This window comes from Copadichromis virginalis, linkage group LG16 (assembly GCF_057382275.1).
Source record: "Copadichromis virginalis isolate Kocher_CV1m ecotype Utaka linkage group LG16, C_Virginalis_male_GT1.1, whole genome shotgun sequence".
Lineage (NCBI taxonomy): Eukaryota > Metazoa > Chordata > Actinopteri > Cichliformes > Cichlidae > Copadichromis > Copadichromis virginalis.
The window spans coordinates 90,117-99,304 of NC_140633.1; positions in this window are offsets into that span (position 1 = coordinate 90,117).

Here is a 9,188-nt window from a genome sequence, read left to right on the forward strand (position 1 = left end):
TCATGCCAGCAATGTTTTTGTGTTACTTGGGGAGCAGCTTAGACACAGGAATGTATTTTCAGCTCACTAGCAGTAAAATTTTGGCACCCAGTTATCCTGCTGCATTTATTTACAGGCCATGATACCCATTATTCAGTGAACATTATTGTATTTAGAAGACTTGGTTCACTGTCCGTAGAGTTAGCGGCACACTGCAACATCTAAAACCAAGATGATTGACAGTCAATGCAATTTTTCTTATGTTTAATGTTTGAAGACATCAGTTCTTGCACAGCTGAGGGTCAGCATCACCTGCAGAAACAAAGAAAAATTACCACACAGGTTTTGATTGTTCAAGTGCTAGATGCTTATAAGTAGCCCCTTACCTCAGATCCGCAGCTCTTGAAACTCAGTCTCAGGGAAACCCTAGATACTGTGTCAGAGGAAAAGGAACAACTATATCATCAGAGTATTTAGAGAAAGAAAGGGCTTCTCTTCCCCGCTGGTAGCCATTCCCAGACTGGACGATGTACGATGAAGGAAATATGGGAGGTGCTGCGACCATGCCCAGTGGCACACTGTAGGTATACAAGCCACTGAAGTCAGGGAAAGACTTGGATGGCAGCCATCTCTGAGAATCGAGAGAAAGGGCTCCTCCTACAGGAGCAGTAACCCAAGGAACGCCACCAAGAAATGAGGATCCATAAAAGCCTCCAGCACCATCCCCTCCACCTCCGAAGCTGCTAGTCCCTACCCCTCCAGTATCAGAAGTCCAGTCATCACCAAATTGATCTGAAACTAGAAACAGATTTCACACAGTTTCTTTTAATTTTTAATTTAAAAACAGAAAATCCAAGTTTTAAAGTCTAAGTCAAGAAATGAAATAAAGGCTTTATCAAGTAAAACTGTTTCAGAAGACCTCAAAATCTACATTCCTGCTGCAGCTACAGACCAGTTATCATAGACACTTGCCTTGAATAACTGTAGGGAAACAAGCTGCTCTGCTGAACAGCAGGAAGCAAACCCAAGAAACCCTGTTAAGATAAAAGTTCTCTATAAGTACAAGTACGCAAACGAAACCACTAAACAATAAAGCTCAAAACTAACCTGAGAAACAGGTCAAGCACCATGTTTAAATCTCAAACTGCACCACAGTTCAGCTACAACAGGTCAGAAGTAACAGTCTGACAGATGCTATCAGCAGAAGCTCTGTGCTAAGTGCTTATATTTGTGTTCTGCCTCTTCAGAATGAACTTCACCTGGTCCCAGTCAGTCACTGATTAATGCTGCATTCAGTTCAGCTCAGATTTTGAACATTTCTGATCTCCTCTTTGAAAGACCGTTGGATTGAGTGGGAGACGTAACCGTGGACAGTGAGTGTGAAATTATCCAGTCAAGCTGAGCTCAGACCATAATATAATCTTCTACACGTATTCTCATGTTTTGTAAGGATTCTTCAAAACCCTCAAAGTAATAATAAAGAATAAATCTTAAAGCTGCACAGAGTTGTTCTTTTATTATTCTACTTTTCATGCAAATTTCCAAATGCAGCCCGGCCTGAAGGGTGCAGATGGAGTCCAGAGCTCTTACATACATGCTAACAATATCAGCAGCAGCAGCAGATTCAATTCAGTCTTATTTATGCAGCGCCAAATCACAACAACAGTCGAGGCGCTTAAGGTAGACCCTACAATAATACATACAGAGCACTTTGGCAACAATGGGAAAAAAAACAGGAAGGAACCTCCAGCAGAACCAGGCTCAGGGAGGGGCGGGGCCATCTGCTGCGACCGGTTGAGGTGAGAGAAGGAAGACAGGATAGAAGATGAAGGTTTAAGGTTTATGAACCATATCTTAGATGGCTCTTCTACCTTTTGTCTCAGATGCTGAAGGGAATGAGGTGAATCAAATAGCTCCTCCTACAATATTAGGCTCACAGCAAGTGTAAGAACACATATACTGCTTTGTGCTTCTGATAAAGTGACAAATGCAGACTGAAGGTTAAAAGTGAGCATGACATTCCTTCTTATCGGAGCGTAATGCCAGCATCACACTTTTAAATTTCCAGATTAGCTCATTCAGAACCGAAGAAGAGCAAAGAAGAGGCTGAAGAGCTGGTGAAGGGGGACATATTCTGTTTATTTGAAGCTACTAGGGTAGCTTTGCATGAATGACAGTTCAAAAATAATCTTTCTCTGGGAGCTAGTCTAGAGTCTGATGGTTATTTTGCTAAGAACCTGAAACATGAGATGATTTAGGATGAGGCCACCCTGACCTGTTTATTACTAGATATATTATATATTATTATTTTTTTTGCACTAACTTGTCTTGTAGCACCTTGGTTCCTGGAGGAACGTTGTTTCGCCTCACTGTGTATTTTTAAACTGTATATGGTTGAAGTGACAATAAAGTTGAACTTGAAGTGTCCCTCAGTCACATACAGGTATCACATCTGGTTTCCAAGAAGCTAAGATGCTGATGACAAAGATAGTTGGAGGCTTTAAAAGTGAAACTTTACAAACCAATGCATGATATATGACGGTGATTACGCCTCGCCATCTTTAATATACAGTCTGTGGTTTGTGACCTATGATGTGACTTGAACGCATCATGGATGCAAAAGGTGAACATGGCACCAAACTAATAATTATTTTCCACCACTCCCACTCTCAACATTTTGTCTTTACCTTATACAGATGTAAAGACCCGAGTATGTTTGCCTCTGAGCTGTGCTGCTGTACTTCACGATTTTCTCCTCTCTGTGGATTCAAATCACAAAAACACTTTCTGATTGTTTGGGGGGATTTTGTGTGGCATCAGAGCCAGTCTGAGTACTTCCGTCCATCTGTTTTCAAATGCAGTTTCATTTCACGCCATTTGAGCATCACAAAGAAACTTTCACAGCTCGTGTGTTCTTGCAGAAACGCAGCTGAAGTTTGGATGAAGTTCTGTCCCAGCACCACCTCGGGTCTCCAGGTGTCTGTAATGAACATGATGAGTGCCGAGCTCCTACATTAGAGCAGCTTCAATCAGCAGCCAGCCTTCACCCGACAGAGCTGTAGATGACCTGCTGTTCTGAGTCAAACATGGTGTTGGGACTCTCTTTGAGGTCAGCTGATCATCTGTTTTCATTGTCATGTATACTGTGAGTCACAGCTGAACCTCCGTTTAATCGTGTCTGACTGTCCTGCAGAGCTCCTTTGATCTGCCTGCTGATAGGCACTGGTTGTACTTTCCCTGCACCAGGTAGGGCTCAGTCTCTGAAGGCCTAATATTTCACTATTTTTGTGGTTATTCTGTTTTAAATGAAACTGATTCCTTTGGTTCTACTTCCAGTTTTTCTTTGCTAAATCAAACATGGACTTATTTCTAATGCACTTTACAATTTTAGTGAAAACTGAGTTGGATAACACCGATCGATGGGAGACTGGTCAGTTACCATAGTAACAGACTCTTTGGTCCTAATCTGCTCCCTGGCAGGTGTTTCCTCCAACTCCCTCTGAGCAGGAAATGACTTTAGTTTTCAGACTTTTACATCATTAGTTTCTGAAAAAAAATGCTGGATGTAGCAAATATTAAACAAATTACAGCTTATAAATAATAATAATAATAATAATAATAATAATAATAATAATAATAATAATAATAATAATAATAATAATAATAATAATAATAATAATAATGGTAAATGGCCTGTATTTATATAGCGCTTTTAATAGTCCCTAAGGGCACCAAAGCGCTTTACATATCCAGTCATCCACCCATTCACACACACATTCACACACAATAATAATTTTTTCTGGACATGATCTCATTGTTCAGGCTTTAAAGTTCTGAATGCAGAATCATTAAATTCTGTCAGACAATATTTGGAAATGCACAACGCTCTAACAAAGGAGTTGAGTTCGACCCTCGACATCTTTTCCACTCTAAAATAATAGTTTATATTTCCTGGTCTACGTCCTGTCACAGCTCCAAAACAGTCTTTCAGGTTTGATGTGTATTGGACGCGTTTAATCACCCGTCTGTACCTGTAACGCTGCAGCTGATTCAGGTGAAATTTGTTGGATTTCAGCTTCAATATTAATTTTGGAAAAATGAAGGTGGGTAAACAAGTGGACAGATTTAAATTCCACTCTCCCCTCTCTGCTTTAACTGAGACTCACCGTCCACCGTGAAACACATCCGCCTTCCTCGGCTCACAGCTTTCCTCTTCATTTACTGGTTACCATGGTGATTCCTTTTGGCTTCCCTTTTCCACTCTGCTTATTGAACCAGTGCTCGGCCGTGTGCTGCTCTCTGGGACGGTCCTGGATGTGTCGCGGTGGTTAGGACAGGGGTACAATAATTCTCAGTAGTCCTTAAAGTGATCATTTTAAACTTGTGCTTAAACTGTTTAGTAATTTGAACTCTGTGTTTCTCAGATTACAGGTATCCCTACCCAGGTGGTGGACAGTCTTCTGGATTATCAAACCTTCAATCTGAAGCTTTTCACTCTCCCTTGGTGTCCCTGATGTATGAAGATGCCCCTGAACATTGTGGTTCTCATGCTGGAAGCCAGTCTCCAAGCAGTCCGATAGCTTCCCTTCCAGCTCCACGTTCTGTACCCATGTACGAGCCAAAAAAGTTTGTTGTGACTTACGATTCCAGCTCAGATGAGTCCAGTCCTCCTGAAGTTCAGTCTCCTGGCCCCTGGTTCAGCTCTTTGGGACCTGTGAGGAAACCTCCCAGCGTCTCTGTGAACCCTCGGTCAGCTTTGAGAACCAGTGGACGCCCACATGTGGTGTTTAGGTCCCGTCCGGTCTACGAGGCTTTATTGCCCCCTCGTGGAGTCAGATATGCTGCTGGTAGTGGTGGGAACTCTGCTTCCTACAGATCATCCCCATTCAATCCAGCATTCGCATGGGATGAACAGCTTGCAGCGGGGCCTTCTGCCCTGTTCTACCTGGGAGGGTGGACACCTCGTCACCTCCCGGATGCCAGCGTCTGGAACACTGATGAGGTGCCGGTGAGCACGACTGAGCTGCCGTACCTGCCTGCATCCTACATTGTCCAATCAAGAAACAGCTACCAGCGAGCAGCAGAAGTCCTGTCCCACTCCAAATACTCTGACGATACCTTCAAGCACATTCACCCCAGCGAGTCTCCAGATCTGCCTGAAGCTGAGAGTCCAAAGGTTCAATGAGGATTCATTAAAACTAACACTGAGAACACGTTCATGTCTTATCATTCAACCAGAATTCATATGACCTGTAAAATGCCTCAGACTCTTAGACCGATTGATGTGAACCTCTGAGATCACCCACACAGTGACTGCAGGGTTTTTCACATTCATTCATAAGAAGGTTGTTGCTGAAAACACGAGTGCAGAGAGTGAAACAGTGAAACCCCAGAAGCGGCTCTGCTGTTTCGAGCTCGGAGGCCTCGCCTGTGGCTCGCTGCTTCGATAAAGGAAAATCACAGAGGACTGCAGATGCTTTAGTCACAAACTTTCTGACGCTGTGATCGTGGCAGTGTGGGAGGTGTTTGAGGATAGCTGGAGATCTGCATGAAGCTGGGAGTCACATTAGCCTGTTTTCACAGGACTTCAGTCTGAATGTTTCATTTCACCGCGATCTACCCCCAACTTGAAATTTCACAATTTCTACTCATGAAGCTGCTGAGAGTAGTTTAAGAACTCGAAGCTTCTTGTAAAGACAAAATAACGAGCTTTTGTTTTTAAAGCAGAGTGATGATTTAAAGGATTTGCGTGGAACTTTAAAACATTGTACTCATGACGTGTGCGTCCCTCACATGTATGAGACGTGAAAGATGGACATCATCACGCTGCTCCAGGCTGCTGGTTGTTGTAGGGCACAAATAAACTAAACTAAGTTTTTCTTACATTTACTATGTTTGAAATGAGAATCAGTACGAACCACAAACTCGATGTAAGAGTTCTGCAGATGGTGCTGCAGAGGGTAAAAGAAAGGCAGAAAGTCTTAAAGATGAATGTGATGACATGTGCCAACCAGAACAGCAGAGATGATTGCTCACAGAGCCACACGGGGCAGATCCAGTTCAGATGACTCCAGCAGCCGTGACCACGAGACGCTGACTTGAGCTGACACGCGTTCCAACGATCGGCGCTGCCCTCGTCACGACTGACAGGTTTGCCACTCACAACGACGCCTCGCTCTGACATTCAGACGGAGGACGACTGTCAGGAACCAGCGAGCCGACAGAACAGTTTGGCTGTGACGTTTGGAGGGACAGACTGAAGGTCAGGAAGGGAAATGTCTGTATGTCAATGCTCAGCAGCGACGACCAAATCAAACGCTTTTCCACGTCGGAGTTTCTGCACACATTTCCCCTTTTTACAGCTGGAGAACTGATCATTTCTGCATTTCTACACCCGTCAATCTGCCTGCTGGATCAGTTTTGGATCTCCTCCCACCTAGGAGTTGCAGGAGAAATCTTCATCAGCCCAAACCATCTCAGGAAGCTTCTTTTACCCACTAACCCATGGACTGTCCCCAACCCAGAGGGATCAGTCCACCAATCTGTGGACTTCAGACTCGGAGGTGTTACCTCTGATCCGAGCCTCTGCAAACACAAAGTCTCAGTGTCTGTTTTTCCCTCTTTTGGTTCCTTTCTATTAATAACATACCAGATCACTAATCCTGCAGATAGCTGTATGGCCACATCTGCAACTTTCTCTGCCTTACATTTAGTTTTGGTGGATTCGGGGTGAGTGTCGCTGCCTCGCCTCAGCCACAGGTCCACATCCTGTGGACGGGCGTGGGGTGTGTTGAGACATTTGACATCATTATCTAATCCAGGCTATCATCAGCCCGGATCTGTGTGAGACTCTGCAATAAAGAAAAGTAAAATGGTAAATGGCCTGTATTTATGTAGTGCTTTACTAGTCCCTAAGGACCCCAAAGCGCTTTATACATCCTGTCATCCACCCATTCACACACACATTCACACACTGGTGATGGCAGCTACATTGTAGCCACAGCCACCCTGGGGCGCACTGACAGAGGCGAGGCTGCCGGACACTGGTGCCACCGGGCCCTCTGACCACCACCAGTAGGCAACGGGTGAAGTGTCTTGCCCATGGACACAACAACTGAGACTGTCCAAACCGGGGCTCAAACTGGCAACCTTCCGATTACAAGATGAACTGCCAACTCTTGAGCTATGATCTACATCAAGTAGAAAAACTCGATGTAAAATCAATATTACAGAATTCATTTATGTCAGTTTTCAAAATCAAAGTGTGTTATTCACACTCTGAACTTTTCATTTATTTATTCATGCGCACATTTGTCATTTTCACTTTCTACAAACGTGACATTTGAACAACAAAGTTATTAAATAATAAACCTGTAAACTTCAGGCAGAGTTAGTACTCGGTCCATCACTGCAGTATTTTATTGTAATAACAGAAAAGAGCTGACACGATGACGCTAGTGTAGAGAGATTTAAATGAAACATGGAAAACCACAGACAGGGTCATTAAGGATTCACTGCCCAGCTGTAGTCCTCATTCAGCCAATCACAGAGCAGAAACAGAGGAAACCAGCCCAGAGAGCGGCGAGGACACAGCTGATCCGTTTCACACATCTCGACCGATCAAAGTCCAAATGATCACACATCCACCTTTCCAACCAAGTGTGCTGGCTTTAGCTGAGAGCTCCACCCTCTCAGTGAAATCTGGGGACTTTATCCAGTCGTGGACTTGGAAGTACAGGATTGGAGAAACAGGTAAAAACCATAAAGCACCAACAGCTTTAACTTCAGATAAATATGCTTTACAGTCGCTGCAAACACAGGAAACAGCCAGGGTGAGAAATGTGCTTCGAAAATGCCACAAAAACCCGATGAATCCTTTAATTAGCACCATTTTGGTCCAGAGTCAATGAGGCGTTCACTGTCAGCTGCTGGTTTCTTCCCAGTCTGCACCGAAACACTGAAACGGGCACAACGAGCAGCTTCCACGTATCCAGTCAGACAGCACCACATGCATCATTCACACACAGAAGAGAACAGTCGGAGCTCATTCACCCTGCAGGTTTTACAGTCTGAAAAAATCCAACTGTTCTTTGATTTCCAGGGTTGAAAGTTTCGATTCTGCAGGACTAAAAAGAAAACTTTTCAAGATGATTTAGGTTATGAATCTGAACTCATGGATGGAAAGCGACCCCGCCCCCCCCCACAGCTCAGGTTTGAGCAAATGAACATGATTAACCACGCTCCAGACTTCACTCTCCGGCAGTCATTGTAAAAAAAAACAAACAAAAAAACACATTACATGCTCAGTGATTTTAAACCAGTATCAGCTCTATGGGAGGCTTTTTCACCTCTTGCCCACAAAATGACCTCCTGTTTTGGTGCAAACTTCTGTTATTAAACCTGTCTGCTGAGCATTCGCCTGCTCTACTATTTGAATGAGCTCAGTGTGAAACATAGCACTGTGTTAAAAGGTGCAAAGCAAAAAACCCCAACAGGGAAACCTTTTTGGAAAGCTTGTTAATGTGAGTCCAGCTTTTAGCCCAGAAATCTTCTCATTCTCAGTCATTTGGGTCATTAAGGAAAACTGAACTTTCTATCAGCACTTCCTGTTTGTAAGCTAACAGTGGGCGAGCAGTCAGCCACCACGAGGACGTTCTGAACATGTTTAAAGCTTCATTATCTTTGTTCTGCTGCATGTGGATTACAGACCTGATCAGAACAGTGATTTGAACGCTCTCATGCTGCCCGCAGGAGGAGATTCCACATATTTCTCGTTTCACAGAAAAGAGAGCCGATCAGTCTGCATCAAAATAAAATTCAGAGCTGATTGTTTTTGCAAACTTACACAGTTCCTGATGTGATCACTCTCTCCAGTTCACCTACATTACCTTAGTTAAGCTAACAGCCGTCGCTTCAATCCGAGTTCAGAAAAATGAAAACTTAATGAATCTGGACTCTAGAAAGGAAATAAATGAATAAGAATTAGTGACGTTGTGTGTTTTGTTGCTTTGTTCAGCTTCAAACATAATTTCATGTTAGCTTAGCATTTCAGCTATAAAACAGATCTGACAGTTTAACTTTCCATCTGGGCAGCTGTTTGTTTGAAGGCATGCGACGCTAACCCTTAAACTCAAAACTCTTCAGTCCAACATCAGCTCAGTTTTTAAAACAAGAAATATTTTTAAATGATCACTTTTTGTTATTTTCTA